This window comes from Gymnoscopelus microlampas (assembly GCF_963454915.1).
Source record: "Gymnoscopelus microlampas genome assembly, chromosome: 5".
In the NCBI taxonomy this organism is placed as follows: Eukaryota; Metazoa; Chordata; class Actinopteri; order Myctophiformes; family Myctophidae; genus Gymnoscopelus; species Gymnoscopelus microlampas.
Genome location: NC_139942.1, coordinates 48839938 through 48861413, shown reverse-complemented (window position 1 = coordinate 48861413; position 21476 = coordinate 48839938). Strand labels below are relative to the sequence as shown.

General features: G+C 42.3%; 1 protein-coding gene across 1 annotated transcript in view; it reads left to right on the top strand.

The window, feature by feature from the left end:
• The window catches only part of LOC311045150 (neurocan core protein-like), a gene marked incomplete at both ends in the record, with an annotated part of 140000 nt that overhangs the window by 17903 nt on the left and 100621 nt on the right, over positions 1 to 21476 (top strand). The gene's annotated exons all lie outside the window — the stretch shown is intronic.

Here is a 21476-nt window from a genome sequence, read left to right as displayed (position 1 = left end):
TAGATCTGCTATTTTTTTGAATAGCCAAAGAAATCTTAAAATGACACAGATGCGTTCCCGGTCTTAATGGTTTAAAGAGTTGCTGTGTGAAGTGAAACCGAGGCCAAAGCAAACGTAGGGGAACCAGAAGGGCTGTAGTCAGGCCCTCTGGTTGGTATAGTGTGTGGTTAGCACCGAGGCCCCACCGCGGCTCTGTCGTTTCCTCCTCCGTGGTCGCACTGCTGCGGCCCAGATGGGGCCTGGTTGGCATGGGAACACTTGGACACAGCGCGGCGGCCCGAGACCTCATCTGATCATCATGCTCTGTGAGCACAAAGACCCCCCCCCCCTCATCCACACACACACACACACACACACACACACACACACACACACACACACACACACACACACACACACACACACACACACACACACACACACACACACACACACACACACACACACACACACACACACACACAGACGTCATCAGACCTCCATCACTTCTGCCCCAAAGCCACTGTTTCTTTGGACGTTCCACCATTGAGAGAGACTCCAGCACATATGTGTCCTGGGCTACTGGCACTATTAGCCCCCCCCCCCCCCCCGTTTTATGTGGCTTGGATCCTCGCCTGTTTGATGTCCTCCTTACATTATACTGAGCCTCTCTGGCAAATAACGCTTAATTCATGCTCCGTTGTGCGATGGTTTCGCATGCCGTAAATAGCAGATCTACAAGTTCACAACTTATAGATCGTGGGCTTATAGATCTGCTATATCACCGGCAAACGGCGGAGTTAAAATGGGCAAACACAGACGTCACAGATTTCCAAACGGCTTGGACAGATCGTGATGTTATTGAAAGATTACACACTCCTGTCTCCTTCATTCCTTTTGCTTATTTTGCTCCCGTTTAGACGACATAAGACAGGGGTCTTCAACAGGGGGTCCGGGACCCCAGCAGTCAGTGTTGCTTTATTGTCTGCCCTACAGCCACTAACCCTGTTGTTTTCCATGTTCTCTGTTGTTCATGCCTAGCTGCTCCCCAACTGAAGAGTGATTTACAATCGTTTGACATTTCCAAAAAGTCACTACGCATGCCAAGGCTGAGCCATCATCTCTGTGTGTGTGTGTGTGTGTGTGTGTGTGTGTGTGTGTGTGTGTGTGTGTGTGTGTGTGTCAGTGTTGATTTCGTCGACTAAAACTATGACGAAAAATGCTTGTCGACTACCTTTTTTCACTGACGAAAACTAAATAAAAACTAAGCTACTGTATAATGACTAAAACTGAGACTAAATATATTGACATTTTCGTCAACAAATAAAAACTACACTAAAATGTTAGTGAGGGACTAGTGGAGAAGAGATCCAGTAGAACTAAAAGACAAGTCGTTCTATGTTTGGTTGTGCTCGGGTGTTGCGCTCTGAAAATAGCCGATCTACAAGCTCACAACGCGTCGCGCTACAACTAAATCAGAATTTGCTGTCAAAATCAACACTTGTGTGTGTGTGTGTGTGTGTGTGTGTGTGTGTGTGTGTGTGTGTGTGTGTGTGTGCGCGCATGCGTGTGTGCGCATGTGTGCATGTGTGTGTGAGAGTGCGTACATCTCAGTGCAAAACAAAAAGCTGGATCCGACAGGATCATTTACATTCCATTGCTACACGCTAGACAAAAATGATGTGCTGGAAAAAAAGGATAGAAAAATATGTCATTTTGTATTTCTTTTTTTGTGGTACACCGGCCGGTGGTAGTGATGGATGTTGTGCGGAGGAGCATATGGTTGTTGTTGTTGTTTGATTCCAGCCAGAGCCATGTGTCTCTGCCCGCAGCTTCCTGAGCCTCTGCAGCCTCTGCATTCTAAATAAAGCAATAATTGCCTAAGCATCTGTTGAAAATATGTTATTTCTGTCAAGCCACACTTGTTGAAAATATCCTGCAAGGAGATACTTAACAAGCATGACACACAGAGTCTGAGATCAGAAACCCCCACTGAAGCAGAGCCTTAAGATACAGAGTTATTACATGGACTGTAACATTGAACCCTTCAAGGGCATAACTTAAGATACACATATTATATACATGATGAAATCCACTAGCCTGATTATCATACTGAAGCTGCGTGGAGCTTCAGTCTGACATTGGCTCCAGTGTAGGCGATTACAGGGGGGAATTCGAATTTACCTAAACCAATCACAAGAGATCCACCGATCGGCCTACATCTGACGTCATCTCACAGCTTTATTTAGCAGATATTCGCTGATTGGCTTGTCGTTAGACCCACCCCCCACTTCCGACTCTCATTGTTTTACCGAGTAAATCCTCCTAGGTTCACATTACAACACCAGACCAAGAGAGGCAGTTCACTCAGAGAGTGGGCCTATGGTCTATGGCATTGGTTCTCAATGTGGGGTCCGGGGACCCCCAGGGGTACTTGAGGGAGTTCCAGGGGGTCCCCAGCTAAATGATGGATAGGAACCAAATGGACCCTTATGGGTCTGTAACTCTGAGAGTGTACAAATGGAACCTGTACACTCTCAGAGTTACATTAGCATTGATTTTACAATGTAAATTGGGGTCCCAGAGATAGAAATGCCATTAAATGGGGGTCCGTAGCCTCTAATGCATGTCAAAACTGGGGGTCATTGAAATTAAAATGGTTGAGAATCACTGCTAGAGCTGTAAAAACCTTCTCGTATGGGGGGTCCCTGGCATATCTTTTTAGAGGGGGGTCCGTGGGCTAATAAGTGTCAATTTGGGGGTCTTTGACATGAAAAAGTTTGAGAACCACTGGTCTATGGTCTGGAACCAGGCTAGAAATCCACAGAGGTCCATCCAATTAACATACTGACATAGTAAAGAACTATCATGCCACAAGGAGGAGGCTGGGGAGGATCACTGACAAGATGCAGACGAGATGCTGTGACCTACACAGTATTGAGTACGGCATTCTGCTTAAAAAGACCGCCTAGAATGAACCATTAGGATTGAGGCCGAAATATGTTAGCTTGTTAGTGAATGAGATTGGATGGTGACTGAGCGTGGGAAACAGCCTGACCGCCGTGACTGCCTATCGCGATGCTCGGTTTGTGCATGGTTGTCGAGCACTGAAAACATAAGCTCACAACGCGATGCAACGATGTGTGACACTAGCCTGGCATGGCCAGACTAATATCACTGCATCGATATTAGTGTGGATTCTCTGTGTGGAACCTGCATTTCCAAAGGGCTGATTTAACCCATTAAGACTTGGAACTGTCTCATTTTTAGATTTGAAATAAAAAGCATTATTTTACACTTTGGGCTATTCAAAAATAGCAGATATACAAGCTCATAGCGCGGCACCGAGTGCCGCGCTATGAGCTTGTAGATCTGCTATTTTAGAAAAAAATCGTGAAAATGTGTGCAAATCTTTGAATATATATCGTTTTAAAGCGAAACATTTTAACTCAAATCTTTGCTTCTGGGGGACCCTGGAACAAAATGTTTTGATGGGGGTCCGCAGCCAAATACATATAATTTTGGGGGTCCTTGACATGTAAAAGATTGAGCACCACTGATATAGAAACAAACGTTTTTCAGAATACTGTTGAGATTTAGGAGACATGTAGAATCGGCTTCAGGTCTCAATGGGTTAAAAAAAATGCCTCTGGTGATAAACCTGCCCCATATTGGGCCCTGATTGGTGCCCCACAACTTGGGGGGGGGCAGCGAAATCCAATCACAACCGAGCGGGGGCATCTTCTCTGTGGCAGTTGTGCGAAACGTAAACAGAAAACAAACTTCACATGTCTGATAGTTCTGGTGAGGATCTTAGCAGGCGCTTTTTGCAGATTTAGATGCGCGCCGTGGGGGGAAGTTCCCCAAAGCCTTCGCAGGAAAAGTTCTGGGTGAAGTGATAAGTGCTGTTGAGTCTCTCGCTACGCTACCCCTTCATTCCGTTTTCTGAGGGAATTGTTGATGCAAACAGCTGAGATGAATCCCCCCGCCGCGCTGCATGTGGTTGTTTTGCCCATCGCTCTCAAATGCATGAATCAACAAGCCTATCAGTGGCTGTTTGTTTATCCGGTAAATGCACCGAGTATTTGGAAAAACATGAACACACCAAGAGAGTCAAAGAGTTTAGCCACTTTAACCATAGCATCCCTATTCTGGGGAAAACAAGCAAGATACTTAGAGCCGAGCGATAACAGGTACACAGCCATTTGGAATCATTGTCAATTAAGTACAGGGTTTAAGTGTTTAAAAGCTGTTATCGCTGATTAGTATTTGCCTCCTATTTATTTACCAAAAAGTGTGACATTTGTGTGTGTGTGTGTGTGTGTGTGTGTGTGTGTGTGTGCGTGTGCAAGTGCGAGTGTGTGCGTGTGTGTGTGTGTGTGTGTGTGCAGTACTGTATGCGCATTTGTGCGCATGTTTTTGTGCAAGTAGCTTCAAGATGCATGCAGTACATTTCCCCATAATGTTTCAGGAGGGCGTTACAAAGCTCAAATGATTATACTCTGTAATAGTAAAAGAACGCTAACATTTGCAATGGGATTAATGCCGAAGCCAGGGCCAAGTGTTCTAAATGAGATTGAAAATGGGTCCTCAAAAAGTTTGGTTTTATCTGAATTTTTAAAATGGCTATTTGGCAAGACCTTTTTGCAGTTTTTCTTTTTGTTACTCTTGTAATAAACTAGCATTAAAGCCAAGGAAATTGTGTGCTGCCTTACAGTATGTATCCATAAATCTGAGTTTGACTCCTACTGTATTATCTTGGTGCATGTCTCCCATTTTCACTATTTCCTACCAGTCTTTATAATACCCACTGTATCTTTATGTCCTGGCAAAGAGAAGTTAAAGCTAGAGAATAATACGTTCTGCAGTTTATGGATTACCTGAGAAGGTCCAGTGGATTTATGTTGGTTAACACTTGTGTTTAACCCATTGAGACCTGAAGCCGATTCTACATGTCTCCTAAACAGTTTTCTGAAAAACGTATGTTTCTATATCAGTGGTGCTCAATCTTTTTCATGTCAAAGACCCCCAAAATGATATGTATTTGGCCGCGGACCCCCATCAAAATATTTTGTTCCAGGGACCCCCACAAGCAAAGATTTGAGTTAAAAATATTCGCTTTAAAAATATATATATTCAAAGATTTGCACACATTTTCAGGAATTTTCAAAAATAGCAGATATACAAGCTCATAGAGCTTGTATATCTGCTATTTATCTGAGCTTGTATATCTGATATACAAGCTCTATGAGCTTGTATATCTGCTATTTTTGAATAGCCCAAAATGTAAAATAATGCTTTTTAGCTCAAATCTAAAAATGACTTAATGGGTTAAGGATGTATGCTGACATCTATATCAGATATTGTGGCCAGAACAGGCTATAATGTTGTATCAAAGAACCCCCGTAGCCAAATAGTGTCCCTATTCTGGGCATGTCATAATAGGCAAACATTCGTCAAAAATGGGCAAACATTCGGCAAACATAGCAGATCTACAAGCTCACAGTGTGTTGTGAGCTTGTAGATTGACTATTTTTGTCATCTGACGTACAGCAAGTATAAAGGGTCTAACCACTTGATCACCAGCATCCCTATTCTGGGGGGAAAAATAGCTGATCTACAAGCTCACAATGCGTTGTGACACAACGCATTGTGAGCTTGATATCTGTATCTGTAAGCCCATGTCCCTGTTATGCCCATATATGGAGATCTCTGTATCCGTCAGTCCTTGTCCCTTTTATGCCCACATATGTAGATCCCTCATGTCATCAGTAGTAGTAATGGCCATATATGTAGATCCCTCATGTCATCAGTAGTAGTAATGGCCATATATGTAGATCCCTCATGTCATCAGTAGTAGTAATGGCCATGGGTATGCCCCTTTTGTGCCCATATATGGAGCTGACCGATTTGTTTGCGCCCGTGATGCCATGATGACACACTGAGGTGAGACAACACACTCCATATTTGGGCGTAGTTGCATTGGGAACTCCTTATATGGTTATGGCTGAGTCATGGTGACATGAGCGTGACAACGTGGTCCGCCTGCCCGCCCGAAGCTTGTAGATCTGCTGCTTTTGCTACTTTTGAATTTGAATCCTGAAAAGTAACAGTTATATGTCCAGCTTTGGACATATGAGGTTTCCACCCAACAGAAACGTTATAACTTATGTTATCACTGCTATTTTTAACCACTCACCGTATATACATTACATTACATTACATTACAGTCATTTAGCAGACGCTTTTATCCAAAGCGACTTACAATAAATGCATTCAACATAGGTAGGGAACGAAAACTACTAATCACCAGAAGTCTGAAGTGCATTTCCTGCAAAAACAAGCAACCAAGAGTTTACCTAGCGCTAAGGTAAAAGTGCTATATATCAGCTACCTACTTTCTTAAACAGATGAGACAAAATAGCAAAATCAAATGAGCAGGAGCTAATACAAAAAGTGTGTATCGACTAAACAAGATCCAATAAAACAGTACAACAATAAAACAAGAGTTCGTACAACTAGTTAACAACAAGAAGGCCAGGCAAAGAGGAAGGGTAGTGTTTCCTGAAGAGGGCAATCAGTCGCCCCGAGGTGGCAGACCGAAGTGGTCGGGCAGGGGTGTAGGCATCGACCATAGCCCGGAGGTAGGAAGGAGCTGTTCCTTTCACTGCCCTATAGGCTAGCACTAGGGAGTAACATTTTGAATACAGGCATTTTTACAGAGAAAAATATATATACCTGCTATTATATCTGCTGGTCCTTTTATGTGGCTCATCATCTCTGCTATTTTTAACCACGTTACTTTATGGTACTGTATGTATATTTTTACACTGCATATTTTGACATATCTGACCTGTTTTCCTGTTCCTTTCATTCTTTATTCTTTGCCCCGTTCTTGAAACTGCAAAGGATGTTGGGAGCTTGTAAGACGACGAAGAATTGCACCCGTACACCTGTGATGTGACTATAGAGTTGATCTGAAGCTCTGTTCAGCGTTTTTTTTCTCTGTAAAAATGCCTGTATTCAAAATGTTACTTGTGTAAAAGTACCAAAGTATCAAAATATACCTACAGCATCAAAGTAAAAGTAGTAAATGATTGGCTTAGTAATGCGACAAAAACAAAAAGAAATCCATGAATTCAAGGCTTCATGGGGTGTGCAATTGATAGAAAATACGTTTTTTTTTTGGGGAGAACCACTCCTTTAAAGTCTGTCTGTGTTTTATTTAACCAATGAGAGCTTGTGTCTGAATAATAAACACATTGGGATCCATTGGAACAAGTAGTAACAGTTTTGGACGTACAAGGTTTCCAGCCGGCAGTGATGATTTTGCACGGTGTTGCGTGTCCTCTGTTCCTCTGGAGCGACTCAACATTGTCAATTATTGTGAAATGTGTTTTAAAGCACTGTGCAGGTGCATCAAAACAAGTCAGTCTATCACATCACCTCATGGTGATTGTTCCCTATAAGTGTACCAGTGATTCTCAGACATTTTCATATCAAGGACCCCCAAATTTATATATTTGTGCGCAGACCCCAGACGATGCATTGTGAGCTTGTAGATCGACTACTTTCAAAGGGTGTCTAGGGTTGTCGTGGTTAGACTGACTTTGGTGCTATACATTTACCAAATTTAGCTGGGGACCCCCTGGAACCCCTAGACTTACACTTTGAGAACCAGTGCAGCAGATGGCGATAATCCAGTGTTTATGGATGCCAACCGCCATTGAAGAAGAAGAAGAAGAAGAAGAAGAAGAAGAAGAAGAAGAAGAAGAAGAAGAAGAAGAAGAAGAAGAAGAAGAAGAAGAAGAAGAAGAAGAAGAAGAAGAAGAAGAAGAAGAAGAATTCAAATAGTTTACTACTATTTTGCAGTGTTTTATCGGTGGTTCACTTTAATAAATGTCTTAATGAACAGGTTAGGTGAAGTACTGCTAAAATAATGTTTGTAGCAGTTTAAACTTAAACTTTTAAGAGCAAGTACAGATGCATTGTGAGCTTGTAGATCGGCTATTTTTAAAAGGCCGAAATGTACTGCATAGCCTATAGGGCTGAAGTGGTTAATATGTGTTTTGTAATAATAATCAAAATCTACAAAGTAACTCAAGTTTTCAAATAATTGTAGTGGAGTAAAAGTATAATATTTGTCTCTCAGATGTAGTGGAGTAGAAGTGTAAGTAGTACTGAAAATTGGAAATACTCCAGTAAAGTAAAAATACCTCAAGATTGTACTTAAGTACAGTAGGCCTACTTGAGTAAATGTACTTAGTTACTTTACACCACTGGGTACAATGTATCCATGGTTTGCAGAAATGTACAAAAGCAACATTTCTTTCTTTGGCTATTTTTCAGTTTCATCTTCCAGTAGTCAAAGTAAATGCTACAGCTGGTACCTGCTTTCCAAATAACAAAGCTTTTCACAGACCAGGATTGAAATGGAGACACCATTACGCTTCCAAAACCAAGTTCTTATTTGCTCCACCTGAAGTATTATTGAGTCAATGAAGACAAGCAGTTATAGACTGGACTGAACTTTACTGAGGTAGTGGACAGAGCCGGCAAGTATACAAGCAGGTGCAACACACATATATATAGTCCATGAGCCAGACAAGATTTCATTACCGAAAGAAATTGTTCATAGGGTCAGTATGAGTAAATAAATATATGATAACCTCTCCACAGGACCAGCTTTTTCATGGTTATCACACATTTTGTGATTTTCCCCATACGTTCATGACAGGTGAAAAAATGACAACATTTTAAAAAGAGTTATCATAATGAAACTTCCTGAGTTGATTACTTACATGAAGACAATGATTTATCGTATTACAAGTTTTCTGAAATTGCATATTTAAATATGCAAATTAGGCATTTAGTCCATGAGCCAGAGCCCCAAAATTGAGCCAGATATTGAATATTCCATTGTTAAAAACCTTTGACTCCAACATCTTAACAAAATGAAATAAGAATGTTGACTGGCTTTGTCCAATGTTCCAATGTTGATTCTGGAAAGTTATGCAAATGTGGGCATATTTTCCTAATGCCTAATTTGCATATTTAAATATACAATTTCAGAAAACTTGTAATACGAAAAATCATTGTCTTCATGTAAGTAATCAACTCATGAAGTTTCATTATCTTTTCAACTATTTTTAAAATTTTGTCATTTTTTCACCTGTCATGTACGTATGGGGAAAATCACAACATGTGTGATAACCATGAAAAAGCTGCTCCTGTGGAGAGGTTATCATATATTTATTTACTCGTACTGACCCTATGAACAATTTTATATAGGTTTGGTTTTGCCCACTCTTTCGGTAATCATTTGTCAATTTTGGGGCTCTGGCTCATGGACTAATATGTCCGGGCGCATTATACAAGAATAAACATGCATAATTCAAAAGCACCTAAGCATGAATCACTACTTTGAATAGTGAACATTGCCAATCTATGCTCACAATATTGGCATACTGTAGCAACACGTTGTGAAGCTTTTAGATCATCTGTTTTAGCTATTTGAGGAAATTGCAGAACATTTTGAAGGTGTTTGATCTTTTTGGAAAATTCTTGAAATGTTTTTTTGGAAAATGTTTGCTTATAATGACATGCAGGGATGCCAGGTTGAAAGTGGCTATACGCAACATCAGGCAGCCTACACTATGATGAATAACCATGTGCCTACCGCTGGTCTTACTTCATCAAACCATTAAATGAGCTGGTGCTGTGGTCTGGTCAGGTGACCTTGGTGGGACTAGGAGCGCCACACCGACATCAACAACAAACACTACTTACTGCTTTGTTCTCCATATTGTGCTAATGAGGATGGATGCTGCTTAGTTTATATTGACCCCGCTGCAGTGCTGAAATGTTAGGCTGCTGCCAGGTCCAGTTAGCCAGAAGATACATCTATGACAGCATGTGCTTTCACAAAGCATTTGATTCTCTGGCAACATATTGTGCCGATATGTTGCCACAAATGTTATTTGACCATTTTAGGGGTATAGAGCAGTGGTTTTCAACCAGTGGTCCGGGGACCACCAGTGGTCCTTGGAGGGAGTACCAGGGGGTCCCCAGCAAAATTAGTTAATAGCGTCACAATCATTTTTAACCACTTTAGCTTTGGCTATTCAAAAATAGCAGATATACAAGCTCATAGCGCGGCACCGAGTGCCGCGCTGTGAGCTTGTAGATCTGCTATTTTTGAAAAAAACTTGAAAAAGTGTGCATATCTTTGAATATTTATATTTTCTAAAGCGAAAATTAACTGATATCTTTGCTTCTGGGGGTCCCTGGCACAAAACATTTTCAAAGGGGGGTCCGCGGCCAAATGTATATCAATTTAGGGGTCCTTGGCATGAAAAAGGTTGAAAACCACTGGTATAGAGGACTAGCAAAACACTACCCCCCCCCCCTAAAAAAAAAGGATTTGAAAGGATTTTTCTTTCTTTCTTTTTCACTTTATTGGAAAACAAGTGCTATTTTTGTACATTCATGTAATGACAGACGTCCCAGCTGTCCCAGCCACATTTTTTTGCATTTACTGCAGACTCAGGCATTTAAATGTGATGACTTTTTGTTGAGGGGACATCATTGCTACAGTACAGATAGTCGCAATTTTGGATCATTTGACGTCACAAATGGGGTATATTTCTAACTGAGCCATATGTTGGTTTAAAAGAAAAGCTGACTGCACAGTGACACGGATCCACTTTACAAAAAAACAATTTGGCATCCCATTTGGGATGGTTTAAGCCTGCACTAAACTAAATGGACCTAATTCTAAATGAGGCTATATAGGCCTAGTATAGCCTAATGGAAATGTGAAGAAATGTGTATAGGACAGGGGTCTTCAACAGGGGGTCCGGGACCCCTAGGGGGTCCTCAGAGTTACTACAGGGGGTCCGCCAAATCTTTGTGTGATATGATTATTATTTTTTTTTTACCTTAACCACTTGAACCCTAACATCCCTTTTTCTGAGGAGAACTTTACCCAAAAATAGCAGATCTACAAGCCCACAACGCCTCGCGCTGCGAGGCGTTGTGGGCTTGTAGATCTGCTATTTTTGGTAAAGAGGTATAGGTGTAGAGGGAAAAAAGAGCAGACCAAGTAAACAAAAAAAAGTATAATCTGAACAATATAGAGGGCTAGGGGGTCCTGAAAACGTTGAAGACCCCTGGTATAGGAATATACAGGCCATATAGGGTGTCAGATGTGGTGCAAGAGGCTTTTAACTATAAGGGTTAGACTAGTCCCTATATAAGCTCTTGTGCAAATTCTAATTGAATTCACAGACATCGGATCAAACCTCTTGGAGGTTTATGTATGGAATCGGATTATGGCAAAGCAACCCCCTTCCTCTTTTTTTTTTTTTTTTTTTTTACCCCCCTCCTCCCACCTACCCACACACACGCACAGACCCCTCACACCCTCCTCTTTTTTTTACCGTTTGAATGGGGGGCGCTGGACCCCCGTCTGCCCGTCAACGCGCTGCTCGCCTCTTTGTTCAAACTGATTATTTGGGTTCTGTCTCCCCCATGAGCGTGGCTACTGGCGAAAGGGGGGAGAGAGAGAGAGAGAGAGCAGGGATAGAGAGAGCACCACCTTGCACGCACGGCCGTGCATCCATTCCCAATCAGTGCAGATAGGAATCTGACTGGGATTGAATATGAAGTGAGCGTTACTGCTGCATATTTAATAAGGGAGAATAGAATATATACGTGAGCTGGTGGTGAAAAAAAGTCAAGGAAGAACGTGTGAACGTGGTTCTCAGCCCCCCCCCCCCTTTCCTTCTCTTCTGTCTGCAAAGTGCTGTTTCACCACCGTTTGGTTTCGTCGAGAGAGAGAGAGAGAGAGAGAGAGAGAGAGAGAGAGAGAGAGAGAGAGAGAGAGAGAGAGAGAGAGAGAGAGAGAGAGAGAGAGAGAGCACCTGCACCGTTCCATTCACATTCCACAGAATCGCACCAGCAAGACGCATCTCATTAGGTAAGAGAAATGCATTTTTGGTGAAGAGCAGCAATTTATCAAAATTGTACAATTTATCATTGACTATAAATAACACAGTCAATGTGACACGTTTTACCAGGATCTCTGAATAACGAACAATTTCGCGAGTCACGCCGGCAGCTATACAGAATATTACTATCGCATCTCGAATCGGACGTTTCACAATGTAAATGTTGTGTCTCTGTGTTAAGTGCATGTTAAGTGTTTTAAGTTGTTATAGGCCAGTGGTTTTCAACCCTTTTCATATCAAGGTCCGTTATTTATTCGGCATTAAGAGCCACGGAGTACGTACCACCGTTTGATGAGATTTTTAGACTCTCTCAGACCCCGAGACTTTAGAATATTTCTTATCGTTTGATGCGATTTTGTCCACAATTCCATCCATGCTGTATTGATGTCGGTACCAATAGGAGAGATAACAGGCAAACGTTGATAAAAAAAATAGCAATTTAATTAAGTAATGCAGATGTTTAACAATAATTTAACTCTTGAGAGCGTAACATGAAACCAAATGGACCCGTTCATTTTACACTCTCAAGAGTTAAAGATCTATAGGGGTCCATTTGGTTTATACCAACTCTCCATCATTTAGCAGTGGGGGACCACCTGGAACCCCCTCAAGGACCACTAAGGTGGTCCCCGGACCACTGGTTGAGAACCACTGTCTGCAACACATGGACGGTTATTTCATAATCTATCTATAATTTACAAAAATATGTTGCAATGCAGTTGCATAAATTATGTTTTCTTTTTGAGAGAGAGGAGAGGTCATATTAATTAGGATCAAATCCGCCTGGACCAATCATATCAGTGCATGTCACTAGTACACGCGTCCGGCACGCAAATCGCTCGCATTTATGTGATATTTCTCAATTATGCATGTAGACGCTGTGAGTATTTTTAGGTATTTACGACTCGTCGTGTGTTACAGGGACATGAATAAAACATGGGGCTAACTAACTCGAGGTGACCCGTTCAGTGCATCTTCTCTCAGGCTTCTTCAGCCCCATGCTCTCTTTGTATAAGTGCAACTTTGTGCTCTGCTGATAAGGGGATGATAAATGACTGGTCCTTGGGTTTGTCCCCCCCCCCCCTACCACACTATACCTCTTTCCCTCAAAATCATCCTCTCTCTCTCTCTCTCTGTGTCTCTCTCTCTGTCTCTGTGTCTGTGTCTCTGTCTGTCTGTCTGTCTGTCTGTCTGTCTGTCTGTCTGTCTGTCCGTCCTTGTATGTATGTGTGTGTCTCTCTCTCTCTCTCTCTCTCTCTCTCTCTCTCTCTCTCTCTCACTCTCCCTCTCTCTGTGTCTCTCTCTCTTCTCTCTCTGTCTGTCTGTCTGTCTGTCTGTCTGTCTGTCTGTCTGTCTGTCTGTCTGTCTGTCCTTGTATGTATGTGTGTCTCTCTCTCTCTCTCTCTCTGTGTCTCTCTCTCTTCTCTCTCTGTCCCCCCTCCCCTGTCTGTCTGTCTGTCTGTCTGTCACACACACACACACACACACACACACACACACACACACACACACACACACACACACACACACACACACACACACACACACACACACACACACACACACACACACACACACACACACACACACACACACACACACACAATCTCTCTCTCTCTCTCTCTACCCCCATCTCTGAGATTGTCAATAATCAGACTGTGAAAAGAAAAGATGGGGCAAACATTACCTTTGCCTGACTGACAGGTGAAGGGGGGGGGGGGGGGGGCAGCAGCTGTCCAGACTCCTATTATGTAAATGAGTCTCCATTGGTGGGCAAACAACATGTGTTGGTGGCTGGCTGATGTCTGCCTCTTCCAGAGCCCTGGCCGATGGGCATAACATCAACATAGAGTAGACAGTGGTTTACCAATGCCTAAAGGGCCAAATATATCAAAAGCCATATCTAGAACCTGTAAGCGACTTAATGTAGCACATGTAGGTTCATCGAATAATCGAGAATCAGGTTGTGTTTTTTTTTATCTCACCACTTAAGCCCTGCATTATAGGCTACTCTGTTGTACAAAATTAGTGAAAATAGTGTGAACACCTTATTTTTTTACTTTTGTCGTCCTAAATTAACTCTGGTTTAGTTTCTGAAAAACGTAAGTTGCCCTATCAGTGGTGCTCAAACCTTTTCATGTCAAGAACCCTATGTATATGTATTTGGCCGCGGACCCCCGTCTCAAAATATGTTGTTCCAGGGACCCCCAGAAGCAAAGATTTGAGTCAAAAATGTTGTTTAAAGATATATGTATTCAAAGATTTGCACAAATGTTCAAGATTTTTCAAAAATAGCAGATATACAAGCTCATGGCGCGGCACTCGGTGCCGCGCCATGAGCTTGTATATCTGCTATCTTTGAATAGCCAAAGAAATGTAAAATGACACAGATGCGTTCCCGGTCTTAAGGGGTTAAAGATGCTATATCGTCGGGTGGAAAACTCACATGTCAAAAACTGTTACTTTTCTAGGATCGAAATTCAAAATAGCAACAATAGAAACTGTACAAGCTCACAACGCGCTGTACATCTTCTGTTTTTCGCTACTTCTTGTGTGACACTGTAGCATGATGATTAATTTACGCAATAAAACATGACTAAGTTAAAATATGGAGATATGAGGTTTCTTCCCGACAGCCATGATGATATAGCACCCGTGTCAAATGGTGCTACCGTATCAAAGAACCTTTAGGGGTGTCTAAAGTAAGCTAATGAAACAGTAGAGAGCCTCTACAAGAACCTCTTGGTTCTCAAAGTGTGGTCCGGGGACACCCAAAGGTCCTTGAGGGCTTTCCAGTGGGCCCCCAGCAAAATAGGGGTCTCGAGGCAGAATGAGGAACAGTTTAACCACCATTATTATATACTTTGGCTGTTAGAAAATAGCAGATCTACAACGCGTTGTGACGCGACACATCGTGAGCCTGTTAGATCTGCTATTTTCAAAAACATTTAGAAAAACCTTGAAGCTGTTTTGACAAGTTTGAATGATCGTGATTTTTTTTTTACACAAATGTTCTCTTATGGCGGCCATTTTCAGACATACCTGATCAATTAGAGGGTCCTTGACATGAAAATGTTTGAAAACCACTGCTCTAAAGAACCATACAAGGGCTGAACACGTTCCTTGCAAGGCAGTGGTGCTATATAGCACCTCACCCCAAAGGACCGCTAAAGACCCACCATTCTTTTTGTGTAGAACGCCAACAAAATCCATGTAAGCTGTTCAAGGGGTTAAACAGTGCTCAGCTTTTGGCCACGCAATGGTGCCTGCTTGGTAAACAAACATACCGACATGTACAAATCACAGTGAAAGGAGCGGACCAGTTTGGGACCACCTTGACAAATGAGCTGTATTGTTTGAGAATATGAGAAGCCCCCCCGGTAGTTCAATAAAGCCCGGGCTCGCTCTATTCACTCTTCTAGTGCCGAGGAGTCCAAGAGGTTTTTATTCCTTTTCTTTTCCTTTCTTTGGCCTCGTTATATGAGCGAGCATACCACCAGCTGAGTATTTGTGCCATAAAGTGGGAATTAGCCTGGCGAGGTTAACTAGGATACTTCACACCGTTATAGACACAGTTCCAGCAGCGGAAATCTAAAAGTGTGTGAGAGAGAGAGAGAGAGAGAGAGAGAGAGAGAGAGAGAGAGAGAGTAAAGCCCAAGTTGTACTTCATCATATGATGGTGTTGCGCGCTGAAAATCGCTGGTATAGGACTGGCTGGGCAATTAACCGAAAATAAATTGAAACCGATAGTTAGAACCAATAACCAACCTAATCTTGCACGTGTAGGTTAAACGATTAACGAGAAGCAGCTTTTCTTTTATAATCTTTTTTTAAAAATCCTTATTCAATTCAATTCAAAGGGCTTTATTGGCATGAGAAAACATACGTTTACATTGCCAAAGCAATATATCAACAAATCAATACAAAAAAATCAAATATATATATTTTTTACAATCAACTAAATCGATTAGTCTTATTAACAACTTAAGCTTTTATGATACTTCTTTGTACGACGGTGGCATACAAAAATAGTGAAAATAGCACGGTGTGAGCTTGTTGAACGGCTATTTTCACTCTTTAAATAATCGTTCATTAATCATAATCGAGGCAATGGTTTGAAATAATTGTGATATTGATTTGATGGCATATCGCCCAGCCCTGTACTTCCTGTAGTGGGAATGTAAAAGTGTGAGAGAGAGAGTAACCCGTAGTTATACTTCATCACATGACGGTGTCGCACGCTGAAAATAGCTGATCCATAAGGTCACAACAACGCGTCTCGGATGCGACGCGTTGTGTGAGCTTATAGATCTGGCTTTGCACAGATAAATCTGTGGTATCACAGGAGCCAGAGTCACACGGCCACATTTAATGCAATATCATTGCGATAAATGGTTTATCTTGACGAAAGTGTCTGGCTGAATTATGGATCTGCTATTTTCGGCAGGCCAGGAGGGTGAGGAGACGCGCGTGTGCGTGTGTGTGTGTGTGTGTGCGCGTGCACACGTGTGTGTGACAAAGAGAGAGAGAGATAGAGAGCACGGGAGAAGTGGAGGGGCTCAGCAACCCAAGTTTTGCTGCATGCATTTTTCATTGTGTCTGAGTGATTGTGCGTGGTGCGCGTGTGATCGTGTGGGCGAGAGCGTGCACGCCTGTGCCTGTGCATGTGTGAGCGTATGTTCACCTCGGTCTTCTCTTGGCGGTCCTTGGCAGTCTGCCAGCAGCATAGAGGACCACCCTGAGACCGCCGGTGGGATCAGAGAGGTAGATTGGTGCTGTGGAGAAAAGAGAAAGAGTGTGTGTGTGTGTGTGTGTGTGTGTGTGTGTGTGTGTGTGTGTGTGTGTGTGTGTCTGTCTGTGTGTGTTGAGGGTGGGGTGGGGGGTTGCTTTTCTGTGTCTGGGAGGGGGGAGGTTCAATAGGGTGCTGCTGGTAAACACACACGCCAGCCGCTCCACCATCCGCGGCTGCAGAGCGATAAGGAAAAGTCTAATTACTTCACGGCCTGCGCCCTCAGCTCTCGGCGCCTCTGACTCCGTAGGGCCCCCTTTGCACCGGTCCCACAGATGGAGATCTGAGGAGAGGCTTAATGCATTGAGACCTGAAGCCGATTCTACACGTCTCCCAAATCTCAACAGTTTTCTGAAAAACGTATGTTTCTATGTCAGTGGTGCTCAATCTTTTTCATGTCAAGGACCCCCAAAATTATATGTTTTTGGCCGCGGACCCCCATCAAAATATTTTATTCCAGGGACCCCCAGAAGTAAGGATTTGAGTTGAAAATGTTCGCTGTAAAAATATATACATTCAGAAGATTTGCACACATTTTTACGATTTTTCAAAAATAGCAGATCTACAAGCTCGTAGCGCGGCACTCGGTGCCGCGCTATGAGCTTGTATATCTGCTATTTTTGAATAGCCCAAAGTGTAAAATAACGCTTTCTTAGCTCAAATCTAAAAATGACACAGTTCCAGGTCTTAATGGGTTAATGCAAACCCGGAGACTGATTTTCTCAGTCATTCAAAGTCATGTCAAGCCAGGTGTCGGGTTTCTTGAGGAGAGATGAGCTTACACAGTATATAGTATACCAAACGGGATAGGATAGGATAATCTATTGTTCTTCGGATGCTGCTCTGATGATGAGCGCAGGCAATGATAATTCAGTCAGATTGCATCCCATTTCTCTAACCGCTTTGGGGAGGGTTGTTATGATAACGCAGATGTAATGCGCACAGGTCCCCTTTTATCACTGTGTTTTATGGACTGAACTCAAGCTGCTAATGTGCAGTGAAATGTACAGTCGTGGGTAATTCTTACTGAGGTTTTCATAATGTCCTCCTTTTCTGGTGTGAAAAGTGCCGGCTGTAATATTGCACTCTGGTGATGAAGGGCTGCATTCTTTCTCCTCATACCGTGCTAATGGCCTCGAGCTCAGAGAACAAGTTGCTATATAAATGCAAATGTACTCTCACTACCGGTAGCTTAAAGTAACTTAGATACATCCTTAATAAGCGTCACATGGTGCTGAGACACCTACGGCCTCTCTCCCTGCCGGAGGGTCCAGTTGTTGGCTTCATGTTCTTTCAAATCGCTTTGATTACACTTCGGTTGTGCCAGGCTAAATATTGTTGAAGTGCAGGGAACACAGCTGAACCTTTTAAAAACTTTTTCTCTCACGTCAAGCCTGTCCTGTATCTCAAAAACTAAGACAGTGTGAACTAGACTATAAAATGAAGGGTGGGTACTAGGGGGGTAATGTTCTCTCTGAACTTTGTGATCCATTTACCAGAAGGAGGGAAAATAGCTGAGCTCAAACAACGGCTTATCAGTGGGCTGTCATCTGTGGAGCTAAAACTGGCCACGCTTTCAGCACTGGACAGTTCCCTCCCAGATGTCCTGATATGAAATCAGATGCTCCACACCAAATCTCTTCAGTTCAAGCGCTTAACCCATTAAGACCGGGTACACATCTGTGCAACCGCATTAACCATTATTTTGTACTTTGGCCATTCAAAAATAGCAGATATACTGTACTGTATACTGTCATAGCGTGGCACCGCGTGCCGCACTCTGAGCTTGTAGATCTGCTATTTTTGAATAATTGTAAAAATGTGTCAAAATGTCTTTGAATATATATATTTATTAAAGCAAACATTTTTGAGTAAAATCTTTGCTTCTGGGGGGTCCCTGGAACAACATATTTTGAGATGGGGGGTCCGCGGCCAAATACATACTGTATAATTTAGGGGGTCCTTGACATGAAAAAGTTTGAGAACCACTGATTATAGCAAAGTACTTTTAAAAAAACTGTTAGGATTTAGAAGACATTTGTCATTTGTAGAACCCCCAGAAGCAAAGATTTGAGTTAAAAAACGGTTTGTTTTAAAATATTCAAAGATTTGCACAAATGCCGCTCTATGAGCTTGTATCTGCTATTTTTGAATAGTCCAAAGTGTAAACTAATGGTTAAAGTGGTTACACAGATGCGTTCCCGGTCTTAATGGGTTAATAGAATGGCTTAAAAGACTATACTGCACATAATCATATGTCACACATAAACAGATACTTTCTCCGTCAATGTCTTTATGTCTGAATTTAGCGTATGATTGCGTTTTCTCCATAGTCATTAAGACATTACTGACCTTAACTGAACTACTGAGTCGATGTTTGCTAAACCTCAGTGCATGCTTAATAAGCCATGGACGGTTGAATTTTGCTTTTAAATCAATCTGTTCTCCAGGCACCGCACAGTGTTCGGCTAGACATCTCAAATCAATTCACATTTTAGAGGTATTAAAACGTTTGCAACTTTGATGAAGACTAAAGGCGCTGCGAATGTGTTGGATTACTTATCTCAAGCAGGATTAATTTTCACACCACACTGAAGTGAATGGAATCCCGTGGCTTCCTAAAAGAAAACAAAAATCCAACTACGGTAAGCTTTAAAGCAGGAAAGCATTGGTTCTCAACTTGGACCTGGACTCCCTGGGGTCCCTGTGGAGTACACTCACTCTGTAGCTCAGAGAGTGTACAAATGGACCCAAACGGACCCTTATGGGTCCGTTTGTACTTAACCCATTAAGACCTGGAACTGTGTAATTTTTAGATTTGAGCTAAAAAAGCATTATTTTACACTTTGGGCTATTTTTGAAAAATCGTGAAAATGTGTGCAAATCTTTGAATATATATATATTTTAAAGCGAACATTTGTAGCTCAAATCTTTGCTTCTGCGGGGTCCCTGGAACAAGATATTTTGATGGGGGTCCGCGGCCAAATACATATCATTTTAGGGGTCCTTGACATGAAAAAGATTGAGCACCACTGATATAGAAACATACGTTTTTCAGAACACTGTTGAGATTTAGGAGACATGTAGAATCGACTTCAGGTCTCAATGGGTTAAAGGACTTAAAGCACTGGTTTGTGCTGTTAACAAACCTGCTAATTAAGTATTCAAGGACTATACCTAATATCAGATATAAACAGATAAATTGTCCATTAAGTTAAGTTCGGTAATGTTTTAATACATTACCAAACTTAACAGAATTACTGAGTCAATGTTTGTTAAACCTCAGTGCGTGCTTGATAAGGCCAGAGTGATGCGTACATCAGGGTCCCAGAGATAAACATGGTATGGGGGGGTTCGTGGGGGTCCATGGCCTAATGCTCACAAAAGGTTCCAAAGGTTGAGAATCACCAGCAGTAAAGTATACGCTGAGTTGGAATCAATGGTGTAAACATGCCAGACCACCGGTAAGACCCTTCAAAATGAAAGCCTTACATCCATTCAACACTGTGCTGCTTTGAACAGAGCCTTGGAAGAGAGGTTGAACATCGAATTCTCTCCTTCTCTCTCTCTCTCCCTATCGCCCGTCCAAACCTCTTTAACCCATTGAGACCTGAAGCTGATTCTACATGTCTCCTAAATATCAACAGTGTTCTGAAAAACGTATGTTTCTATATCAGTGGTGCTCAATCTTTTTCATGTCAAAGACCCCCAAAATTATATGTATTTGGCCGCGGACCCCCATCAAAATATTCTGTTCCAGGGACCCCCCAGAAGCAAAGATTTGAGTTAAGAATGTTCGCTTTAAAATAATATATATTCAAAGATTTGCACACATTTTCACGATTTTTCAAAAATAGCAGATCTACAAGCTCATAGCGCGGCACTCGGTGCCGCGCTACGAGCTTGTAGATCTGCTATTTTTGAATAGCCCAAAGTGTAAAATAATGCTTTTTAGCTCAAATCAAAAAATGACACCGTTCCAGGTCTTAATGGGCTAAGCAGCATATTGAAACCCCTTGTTGAGAAAACCTCCAGTGGCCAAAACCCCCCAGCGGGGGGGGTTGGACAAACCGATCCATCAATCAAGTTCGCCGTGCACCCTGGGAGGGACTAAACCCGCTCGCCAGGCCAATCGTTGCGGGCGTAGAGATGAGACCACAGCTAAACAGCTCACCCACACAAAGAGAAAGGTCTCCCTCTTTGTCTTTGACCAGAATGGAGCCTCTTCTGTCCGTTATTGACTGGAGGAAGAAGACAGATGCGGGGGCCAGCACGGTTCGGTTATAAGAGCAGATCCCCTCCAGCTCCACTATACTAGAGAATACGTCTCGTTTGTTTTTAAAGAGTGATTCTGGCTTGAAGGCTATATACGCCAAAATTATACACTCCGCATAGCTTTAGCTTCGGCATCATATAGCAGGGGTCTTCGACAGGGGGTCCGGGGGGTCCTCAGAGTTACTACAGGGGGTCCAAATCTTTGTGATATATATATATTTTTTACATTAACCACTTGGACCCTAGCATCCCTTTTCTGATGAGAACTTTAGCCAAAAATAGCCGATCTACAAGCTCACAACGCCTCGCGCTGCGAGGCGTTGTGAGCTTGTAGATCTGCTATTTTTGGCAAAGAGTTATAGGCGTAGAGGGGAAAAAAGCAGCAAACGTTTATCTGAAACACGATTTTATACAATGTAGAG